This window comes from Nerophis lumbriciformis, linkage group LG07 (genome assembly GCF_033978685.3).
Source record: "Nerophis lumbriciformis linkage group LG07, RoL_Nlum_v2.1, whole genome shotgun sequence".
In the NCBI taxonomy this organism is placed as follows: Eukaryota; Metazoa; Chordata; class Actinopteri; order Syngnathiformes; family Syngnathidae; genus Nerophis; species Nerophis lumbriciformis.
Genome location: NC_084554.2, coordinates 28474199 through 28502062, shown reverse-complemented (window position 1 = coordinate 28502062; position 27864 = coordinate 28474199). Strand labels below are relative to the sequence as shown.

The 27864-nt window shown below is 39.2% G+C and overlaps 1 protein-coding gene across 4 annotated transcripts in view; it reads right to left on the bottom strand.

The window, feature by feature from the left end:
- Positions 1 to 27864, bottom strand: part of zfhx4 (zinc finger homeobox 4) — a 340671-nt gene that overhangs the window by 162155 nt on the left and 150652 nt on the right. For 2 of the 4 annotated variants that reach the window (XM_061965535.2, XM_061965538.2), the window contains exon 1: positions 18212 to 18586. The exons of the other annotated variants lie outside the window; for them this stretch is intronic. The gene's annotated coding sequence lies outside the window, so the exon portion shown is untranslated. Of the gene's footprint in view, positions 1 to 18211; positions 18587 to 27864 lie in introns of those variants that run through there. 4 annotated transcript variants of the gene reach the window in all.

Genomic DNA, 27864 nt, shown 5'->3' with positions numbered 1-27864 from the left:
CAAAAACAACATATTAAGTGTTTTGGAAGTTCAATAAAAAACAACAAAGTCATGAAAAAAAGGAAGTCTCAGAGGATTTGTGAGACGGAGGACATTTTAGCCAATCAGAAGCCAGAAGAAAGTCATGTGTGGAAAAGGCACAATAGAAAACAAGACCGCATGTGTGATGCTGGGATTAAAATCATAAAACTGAAAAGCAAAATAAACAACAATAATAAGAGCTGCAGCTATCGATTATATTAGTAATTTATCCATCAATTGATTTGTTCAAATAATTGGATAAAACACACTTTATAGCCTCAGTGTGTACATCTGGGGGAAAATGGTTGAAATAAACAATTATTTTTCTGCTTGCCATAACCTCTATGCTTTTTTATCATGCATTTGAAAAGAGTACAATAACAACTTTGCTATCTTCAACTGGTTTTAAATGCGGAGAAAATAAAGTGTATGTTCTTTACCACATCAAAAACTGTAGCACTGTGTGAGAACCAGGGGCGTCACTAGCTTTTAAGGACGGGGGGGCTTAGCCCCCAGGAGATGCACAGGATGCGAGCGAACGTAGCGCACGAGCACAAAACTTCACAAACGGCTTACAAAGACTTAGAAATTATTCATTATTATTATTATTGCACGGGACGAAATGAAATGCTCCCCGGGACGTTGGCTTTAACCATTTTCTTTCTTTTTCTTTTTATGTATTTATTAATTTGACATTTTATATTAAATGTCTTGGTTTTTCCTCCCTCTGAAAATCCTATGAAATAAGCCATCCTATAATACACCAGCTATTAATGTAACAATACAATAAAACAAATATATTTAATGATGTTTTTTTTCATTATTTTATGTATATTACTTGATATAGATTCTACGAATGATGTGGGCATTTTTTATATGAACAAGTCCAAGGACCGCAAGCAAGGTCGCAGAGAAAATGCGGACTGGAGTTTGAGTGATGTGGGCATATTCTATATGAACAAGTGGAATGGATTGGATACCGACACACTAAAGGGGCTCTCTACCTTACGCTATGAAGTGAGGAAACTGAGTGAATAATGACAGGTTTGAGGAAACTGAGTGAATAATGACAGGTTATATGACTATTTAAACTCATATTTGGGCCACTTTATAATATGTCGGCATGTATTTGTAAAAAAAAAATACAATTAAAAAATAAATAAATATAACACCAAATTATTGAGGGGCTTAAGAATATTTTAGGGGGGCTTGAGCCCCCCTAAAATAGGCCTAACAACGCCAATGGTGAGAACATTTTAACAAGAAATGGGCAACAAATGATGTTAGTATCTGCTTTTAAATATTTAGGATTTTTAATTGATGACCACTTGAGTTTTAAGGAGCACATTCAGTATGTTGTAAAAAAACCCTGAAACTTTTACTGGGATTTTATTATAGAAACAAGTCTTGCTTTTCTTTTACTGTGAAACAGAAATTGGTGGAAACAACCTTTTTACCTGTTATTGACTATGGAGATGTGTTGTACATGAATGTTGTCTCCACAAGCTGGATAGTGTGTACCACGGGGCACTGAGATTCATCACCAACTGCGCTCCCCTTACTCACAATTGCGTATTATACTCAATGGTTAACTGGACATCTTTATGTACTCGACGCCTCAATCATTGGTATGTTTTCATCTACAAAACCATTCTGCGTATCACTCCATCTTATGTCTTGTCTTTTAACAAAGAAACAAGGAAGTCACAATCTTCGTTCAATGAATGTTCTGCAATGTGTCGTCCCCAAAGTAAGAACTGAACTGGGCAAGAAAGCATTTAGGTTTTCAGCACCGAAGGGTTGGAATAACATACAATCGAATATTAAACTTCAAACCCTTGAATGAGTTTAAAGCTTCTGTGAAAGGATTGCAGTCTACCTTGTCTGTATGCACATGTGTCATGTGAGCAAGTTTTAATGTTGTAAATGTGATGTTTTATGTATTTGTTTACTGTTTTTAATGTAACCTTGCTGCTGCCCTATTGGCCAGGTCTCCCTTGAAAAAGAGATCATTGGGATTTTTTACCTGGTTAAATAAAGGCTAAATAAAATAAATCAATGTAATATTAAATGCACACATTGAAATTGCACTTTTAACTTGTGTGCATTAATAAAAATAAAAATAAATACATTTCCGCTGTTGCCCACCCACACATCTTGCTCACAGGTGCATTTTATTTCAGCGGCCGTGCAGAAACTATGTCCGCTTTTTTTAAAGTTCCGCACACTACCTGTGGTCCAGATTCGATCCATTTTAATTCTTTATACTCATTAAACGATTAATCAAAGCAACATGTTATAAACTGCTGCTTTTTTCTGATCAAATTGTCAATTTAATAGATGTATCGTTGCAGCACTAATAATAATGATAATAATAATAATAATAATAATAATAATAATAATACATGTATTTTAATATTTAAGTCTGCAAAATGAATTGAAGAAAATGTGAAAACATGGGTTTTAGACACCATAAACACACAATCGTTCCAATTACGAAGAACATATTAAGTAATATTCATGTGACGTCCGTGTGATTTAGTTTAATTTAATTAATTTGATGCACATTTGTACTAAAACAAATTCACTTAACTTTTTCTTAGTAAAAAATATATTTTAACGCCATTGGAACAAAATTTAAAATGTTACATTTCTAATTAATCAATTAAAATTAATCAATTTGATTTCCGTACTATCGGTTTTTTAATTCACTTTGGCCATTTATGTCACTTCATTTTAGTCAGTGACGGAGCACGAGGCGGCTTGGCAACATTTCAGTGGGCTTCTTCACGCCCACCACGGATTGCGGGGACCTCCGCAAAGCATGTCATCTGCGTTTAGAGATGTCGTTGACTAAAAGTCAAACTTTGAATCAGTGGTTCTTAGACTTTTTTCACCAAGTACCACCTTGGCTCTCCATGCAAGTACCACCATAATGACCAATATTACAATACAGTAGCGTAGTAGGCCTAAGTATTCTTTAAAAACAAAGCAGAGAGTTTATTTAACAAGTATATCTAATATTTCTGGCCACTGTAACATTGCGTTGTAGACAAATAAAACACGGTACTTCAATCAAGTGATTCTTTGGCGTACAACTAGATGGAGCCCGTACCACCGTTTAAGAATAACTGCTCGAGAAAATTATTGTAGCTTTGAAAAATAAATTACAGGTATATTATATTATAGTGATATCAATCTAAAATCAATGTTTCAATTTGTATATGTTCTCTTTGCTGATTGGCTGTGAGATATCACACGGCTCTACACCCGTATGGTGATGTATATTTCAATGTAAGTGTTATAATATGGTATTAAGAAACTTCCTGTAGATCAGGGGTGTCAAACTCATTTTAGATCGGGGCTCACATGGAGAAAAATCTACTCCCAAGTGGGCCGGACTGGTAAAATCACGGCACGATAACTTAAAAATAAAGACAATTTAGGATTGTTTTCTTTGTTTAAAAACAGAACAAGCACATTCGGAAATTGTACAAATCATAAAATGTTGTTGTTTTTTACAATTACCTGTTGTGGTTAATGGCATATGTACCATATTGTTCGGACTATAAGTCACAGTTTTTGTCATAGTTTGGCCGGGGGTGCGACTTATACTCAGGAGCGACTTATGTGTGAAATTATTAACACATTACCGTAAAATATCAAATAATATTATTTAGCTCATTCACGTAAGAGACTAGACGTATAAGATTTCATGGGATTTAGCGATTAGGAGTGACAGATTGTTTGGTAAACGTATAGCATGTTCTATATGTTATAGTTATTTGAATGACTCTTACCATAATATGTTACGTTAACATACCAGGCACGTTCTCAGTTGGTTATTTATGCCTCATATAACGTACACTTATTCAGCCTGTTGTTCACTATTCTTTATTTATTTTCAATTGCCTTTCAAATGTCTATTCTTGGTGTTGGGTTTTATCAAATAAATTTCCCCAAAAAATGTGACTTATACTCCAGTGCGACTTATATATGTTTTTTTAGGGATGTCCGATAATGGCTTTTTGCCGATATCCGATATTCCGATATTGTCCAACTCTTTAATTACCGATACCGATATCAACCGATACCGATATCAACCGATATATACAGTCGTGGAATTAACACATTATTATGCCTAATTTGGACAACCAGGTATGGTGAAGATAAGGTACTTTAAAAAAATAATAATAAAATAAAATAAGATAAATAAATTAAAAACATTTTCTTGAATAAAAAAGAAAGTAAAACAATATAAAAACAGTTACATTGAAACTAGTAATTAATGAAAATTAGTAACATTAACTGTTAAAGGTTAGTACTATTAGTGGACCAGCAGCACGCACAATCATGTGTGCTTACGGACTGTATCCCTTGCAGACTGTATTGATATATATTGATATATAATGTAGGAACCAGAATATTAATAACAGAAAGAAACAACCCTTTTGTGTGAATGAGTGTAAATGGGGGGGGAAGGTTTTTTGGGTTGGTGCATTAATTGTAAGTGTATCTTGTGTTTTTTATGTTGATTTAATAAAAAAAATAAATAAAAAAAATACAATAGAAAAATAAAAAAATAAAAGCCATACCGATAATTAAAAAAAACGATACCGATAATTTCCGATATTACATTTTAACGCATTTATCGGCCGATATTATCGGACATCTCTAGTTTTTTTTCCTTCTTTATTATGCATTTTCGGCCGGTGCGACTTATACTCCGGAGCGACTTATAGTCCGAAAAATACGGTACTTTATTTGTCCTTATTTATATTTTCTGAATAAATTATGTGATAATGTTGGTGTTAATTTCCAATCTATCAAGATAAAAAAATGATATCAAAATCCAATTACAGTATGTTATTTATGTAGTTTGATCATTTTCCTCGACTGATGTACTAACATCATGTGGTTTATTTTGTACATATGTAGCATCATCTACAAAGATACAAAGAATTGCTATTGCGACATCTAGTGGACACATTTAGAACAGCTGTTTCATTCAAAAATGTCAGGTTAATTTTTATACTTAGCAAACTCAGTTCGCGGCCCTGATCCGGGCCTCGGGCCATACGTTTGACACCCCTGCTCTAGATCAGCCATCCCCCTGTGACGTCATGTGGCCCAGCAAGGACCCACTCCAGCTTAATAGTCCGGAGGTACTTGATCCTGGCAGGTGGTGCGGGTCACAGCCAGATCGCTATCGCCACATGGCCGACACGCCGTCAGCGCTGAAAGTCTGTCAAGTTGCCGGAGAGGCAGGAAAACGAGGGGATGCAGCGTGGGTATGCATGGAGGAGAAGGCAAGTGGGCGTCTTTGTCCTTCCACTCCAGCGTGTGTTTCCTCCTCTGGTCTAGCCCACATTTGCATATGAAAGGCAGGGGGAAGGCGCGCAAAAGGTCAAAGAAAGAGGATCCTGTCCAATAACGGACAACAAAAACAGGGCCACGTCGGCTTTTGTGGGGTTGCATGTTCTCCGGCCCCTCCCCTCCTCGGACCCCGACATTCTGGGGATCGTTTCCATACAGCAGACGCGAGGGGCCGATGATGACGGTTGATCATAAATTAGTCACAAAAGTCCAGTCGGGTCACATGGAAGTCACGGTGGCAATTTGAAGCCGAGCGCTCACACACACGGAATTCACATAAAACACACCTGCTTCTCCCCTGCACAGTAACAAGACCACATCGCAACAAATCCTCCATACAGCAAAAATAATGATCAGCGCTTGTAAATAGTACCTAATGAAGCTTATGCTACATGTGCAGCAGTTCCACATTAAAATGCTTTATCCACAATTGCATGATGCCCTCTGAGAACCAGAGTCCCCTGCAATGGACATTTATTTTTTAATCTATTTGTTTGGACAAAATTATACATTTTGGGAGAAAACGTATAGTTTTTTTATGCAATACACAAATGTCCACTGCAGTGGATGCTGGTGCCAACACCCACACTTTACAAAAAAAGTAGCCTGAAAAGCTGTTGAAATGTCCTTGTCATAATAATAAGACTAATACCAATAGATTTGATCTTATACAGTGCTTTTTTCCACACCCGTAGTGCTTATGCAAAGCACCAATGTCCACTGGAGTGGACATTTGTTGTTGGTCTCCTTTTTGACCATTTTGGTCTATTTCTTATATTTGTTGAAAAAAGTATCATTGTTTTGCAAAACACAGATGTCCACTGCAGTGGACATTACAAATTTGGGAGGCGGGGGGAGTATCCTTGTTGTGCAAAACAGTTAATTCTGGAAAAAAAAGAAATAGACCAAAATCAAATGTCCACTCAGAAATAGGCCACTGCAGTGGACATTTTATTCTTTTGTCAAGAGTTAAAACATTTGGCGAGGGAAAAGCAGCTCTGTTAAGCAATATCCAAATGTCCACTGGAGTGGACATTTGTTGTTGGTTTCCTTTTTGACCGTTTTGGTCTATTTCTTATGTCAGAGTTCCACATTTGTTGAAAAAAGTATCCTTGTTTTGCAAAACACAGATGTCCACTGCAGTGGACATTACAAATTGGGGGGGGGGGGGGGGGGGGGGAGATCCTTGTTGTGCAAAACAGTTAATTCTGGGGGAAAAAAAGAAATAGACCAAAATCCAATGTCCACTCAGAAATAGGCCACTGCAGTGGACATTTGTTGTTGGTTTCCTTTTTGACCGTTTTGGTCTATTTCTTATGTCAGAGTTACACGTGTTGAAAAAAGTATCCTTGTTTTGCAAAACACAGATGTCCACTGCAGTGGACATTACAAAGTTGGAGGGCGGGGGAGTATCCTTGTTGTGCAAAACAGTTAATTCTGGAAAAAAAGAAATAGACCATATTTAAATGTCCACTGAGAAATAGGCCACTGCAGTGGACATTTGCTTCTTTTGTCAACAGTTATAACATTTGGCGAGGGAAAAGCAGCTCTGTTAAGCAATATCCAAATGTCAACTGCAGTGGACATTTCAGAGTCCCGGATTTTGGAGGAAAAAAACGTAGTCCCGTTATGCAAAACATGAATGTCCACTGCAGTGGACGCTGGTACCAACACCCTGCTGTTGAAATGTCCTTGTCATCATAATAAGACTAATACCAATACATTTGATTTCATATAGATTCAACACCCGTAGTGCTTTTGCAAAAAACCAATGTCCACTGGAGTGGACAATTGTTGTTGGTCTCCTTTTTGACCGTTTTGGTCTATTTCTTATGTCAGAGTTACACATGTGTTGAAAAAAATATCCTCGTTTTGGCAAATACAGATGTCCACTGCAGTGGACATTACAAATGTGTGGGCGGGGGAGTATCCTTGTTGTGCAAAACAGTTAATTCTGGGAAAAAAACAAATAGACCAAAATCAAATGTCCACTCAGAAATAGGCCACTGCAGTGGACATTTGCTTCTTTTGTCAAGACTAACAACATTTGGCGAGGGAAAAGCAGCTCTGTTAAGCAATATCCAAATGTCAACTGTAGTGGACATTTCGAAGTACCGGATTTTGGAGGAAAAAAACGTAGTCCCGTTATGCAAAACATGAATGTCCACTGCAGTGGACGCTGGTACCAACACCCTGCTGTTGAAATGTCCTTGTCATCATAATAAGACTAATACTAATAGATTTGATTTCATATAGATTCAACACCCGTAGTGCTTTTGCCAAGCACCAATGTCCACTGGAGTTGACATTTATTGTTGGTTTCCTTTTTGACTGTTTTGGCCTATTTCTTATGTCAGAGTTACACATGTGTTGAAAAAAGTATCCTTGTTCTGCAAAACACAGATTTCCACTGCAGTGGACATTACAAATTTGGGGGAGGGGGAGTATCCTTGTTGTGCAAAACAGTTAATTCTGGGAAAAAAAGAAATAGACCAAAATCAAATGTCCACTCAGAAATAGGCCACTGCAGTGGACATTTGCTTCTTTTGTCAACAGTTACAAAATGTGGCGAGGGAAAAGCAGCTCTGTTAAGCAATATCCAAATGTCAACTGCAGTGGACATTTCAGAGTCAAGGATTTTGAAGGAAAAAAACATAGCCCTGTGATGCAAAACACGAATGTCCACAGCGGTGGACGCTGGTACCAACACCCACACTTTCCACAAAGTAAGCTGTTCAAATGTTTGTGTTATCTTGCAATACAAACAATTGCTTTCGTAACCAATTATAATAGTGACAAAGAAAAAAGGTAGATACTTTTGCGGTATTGTTGGCATCTGAGAGCAGAAAGAACTGAAAATAAGAAATAAAAAGTGAAAAAAAATCTTCGTCCACTGCAGTGGACGTTTGAGTTTTGCATCATGACAGGGCTATGTTCCCCCTAAAAATGTCTGACTGTGACAAAAGAACAAACATCCACTTCTATTACTTTCAATGATGAAAGATGGTTGTTATCACATCAAACTGTTGAAGAGCTACCGTGTCGGTCGGCGCGCCAGAACCGCTGTTACACTATGGAGGTGGATTTGGGCCACTATGACCCAAAAAAATGATACAACAATTAATAACTCTCTGAGAACAAGCGTCCCCTGCAGAGGACGTATGTCTGTTTAACTCTGATGAAAGATTTTGGCCAAAAACAAACGTCCACTGCAGAGGACCATGGTTCTCAGGAGGTTTAGAGAAATGTTAACCGGGCCAGCAATCGGAGGGTTGCTGGTTACTGGGGTTCAATCCCCACCTTCTACCATCCTAGTCACGTCCGTTGTGTCCTTGGGCAAGACACTTCACCCTTGCTCCTGATGGCTGCTGGTTAGCGCCTTGCATGGCAGCTCCCGCTATCAGTGTGTGAATGTGTGTGTGAATGGGTGAATGTGGAAATACTGTCAAAGCGCTTTGAGTACCTTGAAGGTAGAAAAGCGCCATACAAGTATAACCCATTTATCATTTATTTATTTAACTATCACACAAATACAATTTGCTTTGTCAGCTATAGCTGTTTTTCCTTTTCAAACACATCTTTCTGAGAACCATTGTCCTCTCTAGTGGACGTTTATTAGGCTAAATGCCCCCAAAACAAATGTCCACTGTAGTGGACATGTGTTCTCAGGGGGGGTATTCAAAAAATTACCAACAACAAATGTCCACTGTAGTGGACACGTGTTCTAAAGGGGATATTCATCAATCCATCCATTTTCTACAGCGTGTTCATTTTGGGGTTGCGGGGGTGCTGAGGCCTATCCCAGCTGCACTCGCGGGCGGAAGTGCGTTCAACAAAATAAATCACCGAAACCAAAATGTCCACTGTAATGGACACATGTTCTCAGGGGGATATTCACCTGCGACAAAATAAATGACCAAAACCAAATGTCCACTGTAATGGACACACGTTTTCAGGGGAATATTCAATTGCAACAAAATAAATCACCAAAAACAAATGTCCTCTGTAATGGACACATGCTCTCAGGGGGATATTCAACTGCAACAAAATAAATGACCAAAAACAAATGTCCACTGTAATGGACGCATGTTCTCAGCGACATAGTCAACTGCAGCAAAAACAAAGACCAAAACCAAATGTCCACTGTAATGGACACACATTTTCAGGGGAATATTCAACTACAACAAAATAAATGACCAAAAACAAATGTCCTCTGTAATGGACACATGTTCTCAGGGGGATATTCAACTGCAACAAAATAAATGACCAAAAACAAATGTCCACTGTAATGGACGCATGTTCTCAGCGACATAGTCAACTGCAGCAAAAAAAAAAAGACCAAAACCAAATGTCCACTGTAATGGACACACATTTTCAGGGGAATATTCAACTACAACAAAATAAATGACCAAAAACAAATGTCCTCTGTAATGGACACATGTTCTCAGGGGGATATTCAACTGCAACAAAATAAATGACCAAAAACAAATGTCCACTGTAATGGACGCATGTTCTCAGCGACATAGTCAACTGCAGCAAAAAAAAAAGACCAAAACCAAATGTCCACTGTAATGGACACACGTTTTCAGGGGAATATTCAATTGCAACAAAATAAATCACCAAAAACAAATGTCCTCTGTAATGGACACATGTTCTCAGGGGGATATTCAACTGCAACAAAATAAATGACCAAAAACAAATGTCCACTGTAATGGACGCATGTTCTCAGCGACATAGTCAACTGCAGCAAAAAAAAAAGACCAAAACCAAATGTCCACTGTAATGGACACACATTTTCAGGGGAATATTCAACTACAACAAAATAAATGACCAAAAACAAATGTCCTCTGTAATGGACACATGTTCTCAGGGGGATATTCAACTGTCAAAATAAGCCACCGAAACCAAATGTCCACTGTAGTGGACACAGGGGGATATCTAACTGAAACAAAAGAAGTGTGTGGACGTGTTCTGAAAGGGACAATCGAATGCAACAAAATAAACGACCCAAAACAAATGTCCACTGTAATGGACGCATGTTCTCAGCGACATAGTCAACTGCAGCAAAAGAAATGACCAAAACCAAATGTCCACTGTAAATGACACACATTTTCAGGGGAATATTCAACTACAACAAAATAAATGAACAAAAACGAATGTCCTCTGTGATGGACACAAGTTTTCAGGAGAATATTCAATTGCGTCAAAATAAATGACCCAAAACAAATGTCCACTGTAATGGACGCATGTTCTCAGCGACATAGTCAACTGCAGCAAAAGAAATGACCAAAACCAAATGTCCACTGTAATGGACACACATTTTCAGGGGAATATTCAACTACAACAAAATAAATGACCAAAAACGAATGTCCTCTGTGATGGACACACGTTTTCAGGAGAATATTCAATTGCGTCAAAATAAATGACCCAAAACAAATGTCCACTGTAATGGACGCATGTTCTCAGGGACATAGTCAACTGCAGCAAAAGAAATGACCAAAACCAAATGTCCACTGTAATGGACACACATTTTCAGGGGAATATTCAACTACAACAAAATAAATGACCATAAACGAGTGTCCTCTGTAATGGACACATGTTCTCAGGGGGATATTCAACAGTGTCAAAATAAGCCACCGAAACCAAATGTCCACTGTAGTGGACACAGGGGGATATCTAAATGAAACAAAAGAAGTGTGTGGACGTGTTCTGAAAGGGACATTCGAATGCAACAAAATAAACGACCCAAAACAAATGTCCACTGTAATGGACGCATGTTCTCAGGGACATAGTCAACTGCAGCAAAAGAAATGACCACAACCAAATGTCCACTGTAATGGACACACATTTTCAGGGGAATATTTAACTACAACAAAATAAATGAACAAAAACGAATGATGGACACACGTTTTCAGGAGAATATTCAATTGCGTCAAAATAAATGACCCAAAACAAATGTCCACTGTAATGGACACATGTTCTCAGGGACATAGTCAACTGCAGCAAAAAAAATGACCAAAACCAAATGTCCAGTGTTCGTACACCTGTTCTCTGAGAGATAGTCGGAGAAATGAGCAAAAACAAATGTCTATTGTAGTGGACATGTGTTCTAATAGGGATATCTAACTGTGACATAAGAAGTCACCAAAAACCAATGTCCACTATAGTGGACACGTTTTCTCAGGGGCATCTTTTTGACCTATTTGTCGTATAGAGAAGAGGAAGAATGCTAAGTTTAAGAAACACGTGGCATTTCCGGGGTCCGGGTTTTCGACAGACAACAGCAGCAGGGCGGATGGAGAAGGGGGGTGGGGGGTGGGGGGGTGACATGGAGGAGAGCATTTCATCTCCCTTTCATCTCTGTCACCCAGTCAAGCGTTCAATGCCCCATTCAGCGCCCGGCCAGCATTATGCAAAATAATGCTAATCCCCCTTCCCCGTGCTTTCACACTTGTATAAACTGCCCATCCTGCCTCTGAAAAGCAATTATATCAGTTTACGTTGCTGTCCAAAAACAGGATTAGCATGCAAGCATTAGTAGTATATAACCGCCACCTTTGGCTGCAGTGCATCCTTCACAGAGTTGGCCCCACTGAGATGTGTCCCCGGCTCCTTAGTTCCTGCACTTGACAGAATCACAGTCGTGTCCTCTAATCAAAAACAAATCCGCCGACGAGTCCCGTGCCAGCCTGAGCAGACGTTACACATGTGACACGCCACTGAAGTGGTGTCATCCAACCATACGCCCCCCGCCTCCTTCCAACCCACCCTGCACACATTGCAGCCACATGCAGCTTTTGGAATATGCCTGCATGTACAAGACCAGGGTGTAAACACAAGCGTCAGTCGGGGCTCTAAGGGGTGTGGGGAGGGGGGGGGGGGGGTGACATCCATCCTGACTGGCAGCAGATCATGGGACATTAGTCAGCACAATTAAGCAGGTTGTCATGGCGACTAATGAAATCTGGCCGGGCGCAGATTTACATAAGCGAGCTGGTTATGCGGCGCTCGCCATTATTCTTTCACCACAATGGAACCACTTGTACCTCGGCCCCCGTGTGCCCACCGGCGAGCTACAAGCTGGCAATTTGCATATGTTAATATAATTAAGTGCTAATTACACTAAAAACATCGCATATTCACAAGCGCCCACCCCTGCAGGAGCCTAGGAGAGGCTTGATCTCACTCCAAGTCTTTAAGGGGGAACGTGTGTGTGTGCGTGTGTGTGTGTGTGTGTGTGAGAGTGTGTGTGTGTGTGAGAGTGTGTGTGTGTGTTTGCTCGGTGGTGCCCCAGGCCTGACACATGCAGGAAGCCCCCCTTCCCATACAGTACACACACACGCCGCCGCTAGCCCCCCCTCCTGGGCTGCTGCAGACTTCTTAGCGTCCACTGTAGTGGACATTTGCTTTTTTATCGGAGTTTCACAATTCAGGAAAAATATGAATTAAATGAGTTTTTGGCCTATTTTTGTCCATCAGGATTATGCAAAACCAAAAACCAATGTCCACTGCAGTGGACATTTGTTTTTGGTCTTTCTTTTATCAAAGGACATTTATTTTTGGTCTTTTTATTTTGTCAGAGTTACATTTTTTGGGGGTGTGAGAGGGAGTATCTTAGTTTTAATGATAATTACTATTAATAGACTCAATTAGCGCCTTCCCTGATATGCAAAACACCTTCCTGTCATCAATGGGTATTTGTTTTTGTTTTTGTCGGAGTTACACAATTCAACTGCAGACTTCTTAGCGTCCACTGTAGTGGACATTTGTTTTTTGTTTTGTCGGAGTTTCACAATTCAGGAAAAATATGAATTAAATGAATTTTTGGCCTATTTTTTTCCATCAGGATTACACATATCCATGTTATGCAAAACCAAAAACCAAGTTTTTGGTCTTTCTTTTATCAAAGGACATTTATTTTTGGTCTTTTTATTTTGTCAGAGTTACATTTTTTGGGGGGGTGAGAGGGATTATCTTAGTTACAATGATAATTACTATTAATAGACTCAATTAGCGCCTTCCCTGATATGCAAAACATCTTCCTGTCATCAATGGGTATTTGTTTTTGTTTTTGTCGGAGTTACACAATTCAAATGCAGACTTCTTAGCGTCCACTGTAGTGGACATTAGCTTTTTTTTGGGTCAGAGTTTCACAATTCAGGAAAAATATGAATTAAATGAATTTTTGGCTTATTTTTTTCATCAGGATTACATGTATCCATGTTATGCAAAACACCAATGTCCACTGCAGTGGACATTTGTTTTTGGTCTTTCTTTTATCAAAGGACATTCATTTTTGGTCTTTTTATTTTGTCAGAGTTACATTTTTTGGGGAGGTTAGAGGGATTATTTTAGTTATAATGATAATTACTATTAATAGACTCAATTAGCACCTTCCTAGATATGCAAAACATCTTCCTGTCATCAATGGGTATTTGTTTTTGTTTTTGTCGGTTACACAATTCAACTGCAGACTTCTTAGCGTCCACTGTAGTGGACATTTGTTGTTTTTTTGGTCGGAGTTTCACAATTCAGGAAAAATATGAATAAAATGAGTTTTTGGCCTATTTTTTTTCATCAGGATTACACATATCCATGTTATGCAAAGCACCAATGTCCACTGCAGTGGACATTTGTTTTTGGTCTTTCTTTTATCAAAGGACATTAATTTTTGGTCTTTTTATTTTGTCAGTTACATTTTTTGGGGGGGTGAGAGGGAGTATCTTAGTTATAATGATAATTACTATTAATAGACTCAATTAGCGCCTTTCTAGATATGCAAAACACCTTCCTGTTGTCAATGGGTATTTGTTTTTGTTTTTGTCGGAGTTACACAATTCAACTGCAGACTTCTTAGCGTCCACTGTAGTGGACATTTTTTTCACAATTCAGGAAAAATATGAATAAAATGTGTTTTTGGCATGTTTTTTTTTCCGTCAGGATTACACATTTTGGGGGGAAAACGTATCCTTGTTAGGCAAAAACACCAATGTCCACTGCAGTGGACATTTGTTTTTGGTCTTTCTTTTATCAAAGGACATTTGTTTATGGTCTATTTCTTTTCTCAGAGTTACATTTTTTGGGGGGGTGAGAGGCAGTATCTTAGTTCTAATGATGATTACTATTAATAGACTCAATTAGCGCCTTCCTAGATATGCAAAACACCTTCCTGTCATTAATGGGTATTTGTTTTTGTTTTTGTCGGAGTTACACAATTCAAGAAAAAAATATGAATGACTTTTTTTTTGTCTATTTCTTCTGTCAGAGTTACACATTTGGGGGGAAAAAAGTATCCTCGCTATACAAAACACCAATGTCCACTACAAGGGACATTGCTTTTTGTTCTTTTTTTTTTTTTTGTCAATGGACATTATTTATTTTGTCATCGTAACAATTTTGCAGAGGAAAGTGTCTTAGCTATAATAATAGAAATACAACATTTCATTAAAGCCTTTCTAGATACCCTAAGCATCCATGCAAAACGCAAATGTCCATTACACTGGACATTTGTTTTGGCTCATCCTTTTTTTCTTGTTTTTGGCCTATTTGTTTTGTCCGTTACAAATCTTGGGGCATGAAAATGGACGCATGGCACCATCGCTCACACTTTCCACAAAGTATCCTAAAAGAAACTGTTTGCATGTTTATGTAACCTTGTCTCAAAAAACAAACGCACAAAAACCAACAACAACAAATGTCCACTGCAAAGGACACTGCTTATATAATGCGGCCATTATGAGTTGGATATATTACATCAGTGATTCTCAAACTGTGGTATGTATACCACTAGTGGTACGTGGGTTCCGTCCAGTGGTAAGAATCACTTGATTAAAGTACAGTGTTTTATTTTCTTATAGTTACTGTTCAGACTGTGTAGGTCAGAAACATTAAACTTGTTAATTAAAACATCTGCTTTGTTTTAATGAATACTTGGGGCTAATACGCTACTGCATTTTAATCCTGGGCATCACAGTGGTACTTGAGGGGTTTTTTCTCAGGTGGTACTTGGTGAAAAAAGTTGGAGAACCACTGCACTATATTACAATACAGTATAATGGCCGCGAATCGGGGAGGAAGCCAAGCGGTCGTGCTACAATTACAGCTCCTTTGTGCCTCTTCCTCTGTCGCTTTCTCCACTCAAAGGCTGAATAATGAAAATATTTGGGGGGCTTTTTTTTTTTTCCCCTCTCCCTCCTCCTCCCTCCACTCCTCCATCGTCCACCACACTGGACGTCAGCAGATGGTACAGGAAGGAGGATTAGATAAACACTGGTGGCCTATTGGGGTCTGCAGGGAGTCAAAAGGCTCATTTAGTTGACTCTCAATGAGATGCAGCATTATGACTATGGTAATAATGCACTCCTCCTCTCACTAATCATCACACGTACGCCAGATGTTGCTCAAGCTGGGCGTATGCAAATAAAAGCGGATGGTTACGTCGCAGGTCGCCGTGTGCTATAAGCCACAGTGTTCGCTCAACCATTAGACGTGGAGGCTTCCTTTTGGACTAATACCTGCAACTCGGATTACACGGCGTCTTATGTGTTCAACCGGACTCTTTTCCCTTTTTGCCTTTTTAGGCAAATTGGGTGTCTTTACAGTGCAAAGCAGCGGTATAACCCTCCTTACTGGAGGCCTATGGGGGATTCACGGAGATGAACATTAAAATGCAGAGATAGCCTTGTTGCAAAGCTCCCGTCGCTCTCTCTCTCTCTCTCTTGCTGAGCAGCAGCAAAGGCTTCTAAATCATCCAGCCTCCTCTATTAGACGGGAGACTTATTGAGGTAGAAACCATAAAAAATGAAGAAGGGAAATTTAATCCCTGAAATATTGATTTGCACATTAATATCAGATAGGCAGAGGGCAATCTAGCTGGGTGGAAATGACACATTGTCGACCCCGAGGAGAGGCCCGAGCCAATCTTCTTGCTGCATGTGTCTCGGGCCCAGGAGTTATAGGACAGACACCCCCCCCCACACACACACACACACCCTCACACGCCCCACACCCCCATAGCCCCTTCTCCCATCATCTCACGCCCCCCTCCCTTCTTCCCTCCACCCCAGTGTGTGCACCCTTAATGAAGGCTGCAATACTGCAAATGCATTAGCTTTTAATAATCAAGAAGCATTTTCAAGCCAACTGCTATTGTCTTCGGCCCATCTCTCACACTCTCCAGTGTGTGTGTGTGTGTGTGTGTGCACCCCCCCTCTTTTTTTTTTGCTATCATCACTCCCCTCCACTGCTATATGGATAAAATGAATACAGCGAGCTGCTTAACTAACACGCTCAGCCCTTTGATGGCGCTACGACATCCTGCAAAAGCAAAAACAAAAACAAGAGGCTTTTGCAAATACAGAAGGGGGAAAAAAAGGAGGGGTTGCAAGAAAATAAAGTGTTGCCATAGAGTTAGACAATAGCATCATTTACTGATGAAATGCATTGCAATTAGACTCCCGGAAATGTATTGTGTGTACGTGATGCATCCACACAAATATATTTTAAAATAATTTTTTGGTATTTGAATATTTTCATAGCATGATGGTAGCCTCAGCATGGGAAGTCATCTGCAGTGGACATGTGTGTTTTGGAGTAACGGGCATTTTTAACCGTGGCAAAAAAAACCCCCAAAAAACACAAATGTCCACTGCAGTGGACGCCGTTTCTCAGGAGAATATGTGCAATTAAAAATTGTGCTTAACATGAAGTGAAAAACAGTGTTTGCAGAAACACTAGTAGCATATAATTACTTAAAAATAACAGCAACGGTTTTAATTTGAATAATATTTGAATAATAATTTTCCGCAGCTATTATTATTAAGTGTGATATGCTGTATTCAAATGCACACACTCAGCAAACAGGTGAATCCATGTTTAAAAAGTCAAAATAAAAGAGGTGTATACACTGATGTATACACTAATACACACACGCGACACGGTTATATGCTCGGGTTCGAGGCAGACTGGCCCCTTGGCACTGACGTTTTGGGGTTTTGCCGATCGATGCCCCCCATCCAATCCCACCCCCTGTCACTGCTGTGTCCCACTTTGAGACGTCACAGAAAAAGTATATATATATATATATATATATATATATATATATATATATATATATATATATATATATATATATATATATATATATATATATAAAATAAGTATATATGTACAAAAATTACAAAATATATATTAAACTCTACAAATATATAAACTCTACAAATATATATCCTTAAAAACAAAATCGATTATAAAAAAGTAAATTGCAAATAATTAGAATGCAGAATATGTTAAATATTTTGTTTGATCATATCAATAAAAGATAATAGGTGTCTGCCCGGTAACGCTGGTGCCCTTGCACGGACTCGCCGTGGCATCAGTAGCCGGACGAGGGCTTCTCTCTGCCGGGCAGCTCACCCGGAACACACCGCTATAGTCCGGATGGTGGAAGTTGTTTTTTTTCCCCCGTACGTATTGTTAAAAAAAAACGGTGTTGACATCCGAAATGTACGTATGGACGGACCTCCAGAAAAGGCGGGTGCAGTTGAGAGAATGCATCCGGCTTTGGGTCAACTTCAACCGGGGTAGTCGTGGTCCGCGGAGCCGCGCGTATATAAGCGCCTCCGTGGATGCACGGACAACAATCGCGTCCACATCCGTCTCCTGGCTGGTACAAACAAAAAACGCACCCCAGCACCTGTTATCCGAAACTGGCCCGATGTCAGTGAACCGGGCAGCCAGATAGATAATCGATCGGCGATCGAGTCGTGGATGGAGCGCACACACACAGCAACTACTCAATAAAAGTTAAACTTACTTTCGTCCAAAGCCGCCTCCTTTCTCTTCGCTTGCACAAAAACCGTCACATCCAGCACACGAAGACAACAAACAAAACAAAACAGGTGAAAGTAGAATAATCCTTCCACAAAAAAAGGAGAAGGTGGCACCAAAAAAAGCGTTCTAGAGTCCCTTATTTTGGTTCCGGTGGCGGTGGAGACGACGCGTCGACTGGGGGGGGGGATCCGGCTCGTCTCTCCGGTGGACGGAGGCTCGCCAAACGCGGAGCTCGCAAAAGGAAATGAAAATCCGATATGTCTTTATTCTGCTAATTATTATCGTTTTAGCCCCCTGCTTTTTTTTTTTTTTTTTTTGGGGGGTTGAAAAAAATGGCTGATTAAGTTGAGTGCGCATGTCTTTGTGTGTCCATTTCCCCGATATGCACTCTGGGAATGGGTCGAGAGACGACGAGAGAGAGAGAGAGAGAGAGAGAGAGAGAGAGAGAGAGAGAGAGAGAGAGAGAGAGAGAGAGAGAGAGAGAGAGAGAGAGAGAGAGAGAGAGGGGAGGGGAGGGAGCAAAGCAAGAGGAGGCGGAGAGACCAGGAGTGTAATTAGGGAGTTGATCAACAGTCGCCATGCAAATGAGGACGTTCACTCGTGAGGAAATAAAAAAAAAAAAAGTATATTTATCGCAAGTGCATGCAAAAATGTACCTTTTGCAAAAACAATATCATCCACAATAGAGCCCAGAAAACAGTAAATATGCCCAAAGACAACACACACACGCACACATATATACATTCATGTATGCTTCATTTATGTCCAAATACTCACTATTTAAAGATGTCCTATCTTTAAACGCCGCTTATAACGCATGAAATTGTGCAAACGGTAAAAAAGGAGTTCATCTTGATGGTGGGGAGGACAAAAAAAAAATCGAAGCTGGGGGGTGAAGTGAACCACAAGATAAGAGTGGAGCACTCTGCAGCCTGGAAAGTGCACATGGACCGTGCACCAAGTGGACGCCGTGTTGGGTTTTTTTAGTAAATAAATAGCTTGCTTTTTTTTTTATTTGTTGAAAAGAGAAGAAAAGTCAAGGCTGAATGTCACTTATTTCCCCCCACCCCGACATCCTCTGCAGATGCCTCCCTGTCCTGCAGGGGGGATCCGCAGCCTTGCCAACCCGGAGAGGCTGCGCTCCCAGACGGGCTCGGAGAGTCCGGTGGAGCCGCTGGATGTCCACCGGAGTGGACCTATATTACTTCCCACGGAGGACCTCCAGTACGCATCATAACTGCAATTTCCTATGCATTCTTGGTGACTTTTTTTCCCTTGTTTTTATTTTGCTCCACAAAAGGGGAGAAAGGAGGGATTTAAGGGATGTGACATTGTTTATCTTTTGGTTAAATCCCCTAAAACCACGACCACCATCAGCCGGTCTTCTCGCTCCTTCTCCCGCCTGCAGACGATGCTCTTTCCCCGGGTTATAATAAACCGCCTTGACTTCATATTTCATATTTCGGCTGCAATCTCCGTGCTCGTTTAATTATAGATTTTAAATGCATGCGCTCTGCAAATGTGTTAGAAAAAAAAAATACAAGTAAAAGTATGTTTTTTTCTGAATAAAAAATGTGTTAAAGTAACTATTTAGTCATTGCAATAATTAGTAAATAATAAATGCTTTTCTCTGTAACGGTGCACCTTTACAGCACGCGGCTGACCCCCTGCGCCTCACCAGGGTCCCACACAAAAAACACGCCAAAACTCCACAGCTGTGACCCACTGACCAAGTCACACAGACGCGCGCGCACACGCGCACCCAAAACAGTCTTTAAAGGCCCATAACGCACAGACGATGCAAAAAAAAATCTGCATCCATATAAATTATCGTATGAGTAAAACTGACCAAAACCAAATGATGCAATTAAAAAGAAAACGAAAAAAATTATGTTTTGTGTCCATATTAGCTCCAACGCGGCTAAAGATGCTTTTTTGTTTTTCCCATAAAAAAAGAAGACTTCAAATCTTACCTCGTTTAAAATCAGCCTTGGCTAAAACAAAACAAAAAAATCACAAAGGGGAAGATATTTAAAAAAAAAAAAAAAAAAAAAAAAAAAAAAAAGTAGATACCTTTGGTTTAAAGCATTCCGTTTTGCAGCTTTTTTTTGCTCAGTAGCGATCCGATAAAAGCGTATGGAAAGTGTTGATCAAAATGCGCACATTTGGCACATTGTCATTGAGAGCAGAGGAGCAGTGATGCGCTCCTCCGACGCGCCAAATGAGTTGCGGATTGGACGCACAGCCCGCCTCGGCGCAGACTTATCCCACTTTAATTTAATATTCCGCAATCACACACACTAGTCATGGCATATAATTCAAGGGGGAATGCACTGGGAAGGAACTGCTTTTGTGTGTTTTAACATTTCATGCATGTTTGGTTTTTGTTGTTGTTGTTTTTTACACTAAACCTGCTGCACTTTTAAAATGATTAAAGCTGTTATTATTCAAATATTAAAACAAAAACAAAAAAACAAAAACACGCGCTCGTCACGCTGGAATCAGCCCTAACACAAAATCGAGACCCATAAACGCTTGTTTGTAAAACACTGAACCCAAAATCGATGTATTGGGACATTTCAATCGATTATATAAACGAAAATCCATACGCAACATGAGACTGGTATCAGCCCACTTTTCCGCTTCACTTTGAGAGGGAGAGAGAGAGACGGAAAGGGGCGGGGTGGGGGGGCTTGGGAGGGGTGTGGGGGGTATAGAAACGAAAAGAGTAAAAAAAAAAAGAAGAAAAAAAAGGGAGATCTTGCATTGAAAACAATGCGCACCTTTCTTTTTTAGATCCAATTCCTGCTCCTGATTCATCAATAACATCACAGCAAAGTGGAGCGATTCCCGCGCCAGTAACCCCCTTACCTCTTTTTTTTTTTTTTTTTTTTTTTTTTTTGTAAGTGCTTCCAGATGCACCATGACAACAATTAAAGCCCCCAACCACATCGCATTTGGGGGGGTCAAGGGGAGAATCGTCGCTGCAGCAAAAACAAATAACAACAACAAAACAACCCTCATTGTTTCCATTGCAGAGATCACAAGTCAGCGTCATAAAAGCAACATGCATGTAGTTAAGTGCGTTTATATACGCAACATGATATGGAGACACATTTACCAGGATTTCACACACTGTTAAAAAAAAAAACCAAAAAAAAAAACCAACAGGATTTCACAAAGGTGTTTTTTTCCACAATAAAATGCTGTACCCCAAAAACAAATGGCTGTAAAAATGACGATACCCTTATATTTCACAGAAATTAACTGTTATATAGCACTAAAACACTGTAATCATAGTCCTCTGTGATATCACAACAAATTGCTGATTATATATTTCAGGGTAAATTACTGTAAACGTTACTGTCAAACTAATGCGATTTTAGCTAGCAATTTGCTGTAAATACCCTTTTTTTAGTAGTGTTTAATCCTATTTTACTGTAATCAACATTTACAGCTATTTGCTGTATATTCACATTTTTTAATAGTATTTTAATACTATTTTTACTGTAATCAAAGTGTGCTGTAACATTACAACAAACGGCTGTAAAAATTATGATACCCTTATATTTCACAGCAATGTGATTACACTTTTTTTTTTTACAGTGTGGCATTTACTTTTTTCAAAATGTAGTGTAACATTACAACAAACGACTGTAAAAAACAACAAAAAAACCAGTACCCTTACATGTCACAGTAAAACACTGCAATCATCCTCTGTATTATCACAACAAATTGCTGCAAAGATATTTCACAGTAAATTACTGTAAATGTTACTGTGAATTTGCTGTAAATTAACTTATTTTAATTTTTTTAAATTTTTTTTACAGTGCAGCATTAAACGTATTTTAGTGTAGTTAAAAAAAAAACAGTGAAAATGACGATACCCTTATAGTCATCACAACAGTACATCCAAACTGATTTGTTGCACAGGTGGTGGTGTGATATCAAACCGAGACAGTAATTAACTTTAAGGAAAAAGTGTGCTGTTAAATTAAAAAAAAAAAAAAAAAAAAGGGATAGATTATTCACACTTTTGAATTTCGATTAATCATGATTAATCACTGATTATTATTACTCAAGAGCATAATTTAAATTAACTTAAAAAAGAGCCCGATATTTGAACAAAAATGCAATTTTATTGTCAGAATATCATCCAGGAACATTTTGTGAATCATTACAAGAACTTTTATGTCTAGTCCAGTCTGGGTGTGTTTTGAGGTGAAATTTTCCAGAGAGCACAACGGTCGGCGTCCCCTCACTCTTTCTGACCTGATAATTCATCGTGTAAGAACCCGCGCCGCCTTTTGGTAAAGAAGCACGCACACTGTGATTAATTTGCGTTCATACATGATTAATGCAATTTTTTTTGTGATTAATCACATGAGTTAACTCGTCCTTTTTGAGGGCCCTGATAAACATGCTCTAATTGGCTAAATTAACTGCTGTGAAGATATTTCACAGTAATTTATTGTAAATATTACTGTGAAGGTAATGCAATTATAAACCATAGTGATTTTACAATTATTTTTTATTTTTATTTTTTTACAGTGGGCTTTGGAGGTGTCAGTCATGTAAAATTTACATGGGACCACAGCTGTTAAGGCTCTGCAGAAGAAGGAGGGGTCAAGATTATAGGAGATGGGTGGAAGGGGGCGAAAAATCCCCCACCCGAGTTCACTCTGTTCATTTGATAGGAGCAAATCAATGCAGAAGTCAGGTCGGCGAGCGAGGACATGCACGCCAAAACCGGTCCCGCACTTGGCCCCCTTTGCTCCTGCCATCTTTTTTCATTGTTGATCCCTCTTTAATAGACACGCGTCCATGCAGTGAGTGTCCCCCCTCTTATATGGACTGGAGGAGGAGGAGGCGAAAGGGGGGTTATTTAAAAAAAAAAAAAAATGACACCACCCCTGCCCCCAAAGGGCCCCGACGTTATGCCCCCACCCCAACATGCACAGCGAATCCTATTGATTATCACTCCGGCACATGCACTTATAGAGCCGTAATGCGGCAGTGTAGGTGGGAACAATAGCACCTGTCTGTTATAACAACACAGAACGCGTCGTTACAGCCATAAAACAATAGTATACAAAAAAGGGGGGCGGGGCCTCGGGGAAGAAAGTAAGACCTGCACTATGTGTTGTCACATAGCTTATTAGAGTGCTCGCTTCATGACAAGCCACAAGCTTGAACATGTCAATTTGGTGGTCCGAGAGGTCCTTTTAGATCCCCGCCTCTCTCCGGGGGACCGTCACCCCTCCACTTTCCCCCCCACCCCATCGTCCATTCATCCATGCGCCCCACCGCCGCCGACCGCTTTCTCGCCTTAGAGCTCGCTCTCCCCCAGAACACCCCAGCGGGCCGCCCCGCCGCCGCAAATAGGCCGGCCTGCAGGACCAAGAAGTCCATTTGATGTCAACAGATTGACATGCGGTTCGTAGCTGTGGTGGTGCTTTGTAGAACATGTCGGCCATTCAACTCAATAGGAAATGCTCCACGCGGCATTGAGAGGGGGTTATTTTGCAGGAACGTAAACATCGAGGAACCCGCACGGGGTCATGTGACTGCAATACAGGCAAAAAATAAATACAAAAATGGCGAACATGCGAGGTGCTTATTTGTTCCTTTGTCACACGCCTTAGATTTCAGCATGTACACGCCTGGTAAAACAAATTGTGTTTTAGTCAAAAATAAGCACATTTGATTTTATATCAGGTATTTATTCTCTTAGATTTCCATTGAAAAAACATTACCGGGGTTGATGGTAGGGCACCATTGTTTTTATAACAACCAATAATGATTGACAAATATTTGTGAGGATGATTTAATACCATTGCAGCATAGCAACTCTGTATACATTAGAATTGATCCTACTTAATTGTATACACTGCGTGCATAAATAAAAAAAATTTAAAAAAGTATTTAAATGGTATTTCTATCTATCCTTCTGACCATTGTGATTTATTTTTTTTTAAACTTTTTTTGCTATTTCCTGTCCTGCCTGTTTCTGATTCTGAATGCCAACCATTTCGCAAAAGTATCCAACTATATTTGTTTTTTAGTCGTTATAGTAGGAGATTACAAACGCAATTGTTTGTTAATGCAAGATTACATAATAAAATACTTTGTGGAAATGTATTGGGACCAGCTTCCTCTGCAGTGGACATTTGTGTTTTGCATAACAAGGATACTTTTTCCTCTAATGCAGGCATGTCCAAAGTGCGGCCCGAGGGCCATTTGTGGCCCCCAGCTAATTTGTTACCAACCCCCGGCACATTCTGAAAATCCATCCATCCATCCATTTTCTACCGCTTATTCCCTTTGGGGTCGCGGGGGGCGCTGGAGCCTATCTCAGCTACAATCGGGCGGAAGGCGGGGTACACCCTGGACAAGTCGCCACCTCATCGCAGGGCCAACACAGATAGACAGACAACATTCACACTCACATCCACACACTAGGGCCAATTTAGTGTTGCCAATCAACTTATCCCCAGGTGCATGTCTTTGGAAGTGGGAGGAAGCCGGAGTACCCGGAGGGAACCCACGCAGTCACGGGGAGAACATGCAAACTCCACACAGAAAGATCCCGAGCCTGGGATTGAACCCAAGACTACTCAGGACCTTCGTATTGTGAGGCAGATGCACTAACCCCTCTGCCACCGTGAAGCCCACATTCTGAAAATACTACAATAAAAATGTAAAACATAAACAAGTGTAATAAAAGAGTAAACAGGTGAAATGTAACAAGAAAAAGTTGCAATGTTGACACTAATAACACAAATCTGCCATGCGGACTGTTATTGACCTATTGAAGGCTCCAATTACTTCACTGGAACAATTTCACTTTGAAATATTTTTTTTGGGAAAATATTGCATATTTTGTGCGAAACAAAGTTTCTTTCACAAAAAGGGCATCCAACAAACAAAGAAAAAAAAAGAAAAAATTATACAATCTTATAATCAACAGATCTACAGACTTAAGCGTTAAAAGTAAAAAAATTTAAATATATATTCGGGTTATTTTCAACACTTATTCTTTTTCTTTTTTATTGTTATGAATTATTGACCTATTTAAGGTTCCAATTACTTCACATTAAATATTCCACTTTGAAATGTTTTGGGGGAAAATATTGCAGAGTTTGTGTGTTTGCCATATCAATAAGGGTTTTGACATAAAGGGCATAAACATAAAAACAAAATAAAAACAAAAACGTTATAACGACATCAATTGTGTCTAATAGACACATATGCTTTTTAAAATATAATTAATTATCATTACAACTATTAATTAAAAGGATCCTTTTACACCCCCCAACATTGTAACTCTGAAAAAAGAAAAGAAAAGACAAAAACAAATGTCAACTGCAGGGGACATTGGTGTGTTGCAAAACAAGATACATTATTCCCCAAGATTTGTAACTCTGCCCAAAAAAAATAGACCAAAAATAAATGTCCACTGCACTGGACATTGGTAGATTTTGCATCAACACTTTGGGTGTGTATATAGAAAGGCGCTACGTAATCAAATCCATTATTAATATTATAACAAGGATGCTTTCCCTGAAAATGCGTAACTCTGACAACAGAAATAGACCTAAAATAAATGTCTACTGCAGTGGACAATGATGTTTTTGCCTAGAAAGGCACTATATACAATCAAATCCAATATTATTATTACTACTATTAATATAACGAGAACACGTACCCCCAAAATGTGTAACTGACAAGAAAAATACACCAAAAACAAATGTCCACTTCAGTGGACATTGGGGTTTTGCATGACAGAGCTACTCCCCTCAACCCAAATAACTTGTAACTTGACAAAAGAAAGACCAAAAACAAATGTCCACTCTAGTGGAGATTAGTGTTTTGCATTAAACGCTTTGGGTGTCTAGAAAGGGGCTATATAAAATTGAACCTATTGTTATTATAAGGATACTTGTTTTTGCATAAACACTTTGGGTGTGTATATAGAAAGGCGCTACGTAATCAAATCCATTATTAATATTATAACAAGGATACTTTCCCACAAAACGTGTAACTCTGACAACAGAAATAGACCGAAAATAAATGTCTACTGTAGTGGACATTGATGTTTTTGCTTTCTCTTTGGGTGTCTAGAAATACCCTATATAGATCAATCGATCCATTCATTTTCTACTGCTTGTCCCTTTCGGGGTATCAAATCCAATATTATTATTACTATTATTAATATAACAAGGACACTTTCCCCCAAAATGTGTAACTGACAAGAAAAATACACCAAAAACAAACGTCCACTCCAGTGGACATTGGTGTTTTGCATGACAGAGCTACCTCCCCTTAACCCAAATGTGTAACTTGACAAAAGAAAGACCAAATTGTTATTATAAAGATACTTGTTTTTGCGTAAAAAACCCCCCAAAATGATCAAAAACATAACAGGAAGTTTGTGTTTTGCATAACAGAGTTATACGTTTCCCACCATAATTAGTAACTGATAAAAGAATTAGATCAAAAACAAATGTCCACTACAGAGGACACCGGTTCTTAGTAGGATGCATACTTTTTTTAAATTTCTTAGTGAACAAGTGATACAAAAAAAATAGAGATGGAATATAATTAACGGAGGCCCGTACTCTACTGAGTGTCATTTTATGAAATATTATGCTTAACTTTGGTCAGCGGTCACGTGATTATGTTGGTGCTTATGTAGTTGAGAAGAAAAAAAGTGAGAATGCATAAGCAATAGCAGACTTGGACAAACTTTATTGATCCCTAAAGGGAAATTGTAGTAGAGGGAGGTGTGCAATGTTGCAAAAAGACACTTCACCTGCCTCGAGAGTGGCCATCATTAGTGACCTGGGTTCAAGCAGTCAATTGTGAGCACAAGTGGTCCAGAGGACCTGTTTGGACATCAACACAATTCCTCATTATCACCTTTAATTAGGCCAAATATATATATTATGATAAATAATAGATAATTATTTAAAAAAAATGCATTAAATGTTAGGAGAAATGCATCAAAACGCAGGCTTCAAGCAACGAACGCCGGAAGCAAGTCCTCAAAGGACACACATGCAAACGCAAACCTCCTGTTATGTTTTCAATTTGGGTTGAAATGCGGACATTTTTTCCCCTGGTTGCATAACTGCCATGCGTATCGCTCCTCCCTTCAATTAAATGCTATTTCTCCCAAACAAAATGTCACAATCATTGCACACTAGGGCAGCTCACCGGTGATTTGTTCTGAAAGCTATGTGTCTTTTCTCCGAGATGTTGCTGTGCATTTTGTGCCGTCCTGACCTCGATTCTCACCGTGGTTCACAAAGGGATGGAAGAAAAGGAGGAGAAAGAGGGGGGAAAAAAAGGTGCCGTAAAATGCATTTGATTCATAATCAGTCCGGCTTGGAATAAGAATGACACTTTTTTTTTTACGATGTAAAGTGCAAAATGTTTGTTGACAAAAACACTGAATTGTAAATACAAGCATCTGCAATCTAATAATATGTGCATTTGTTTACATTGACAAACTCCTTGATAGCTTTTATTTACGTACAATACATATTTAGGGGTGTCAAAAATAATGAGTTAAATCATGTGATTAATCACAAAAATGATGGCATTTATCATGTATACACACAGATTAATCAC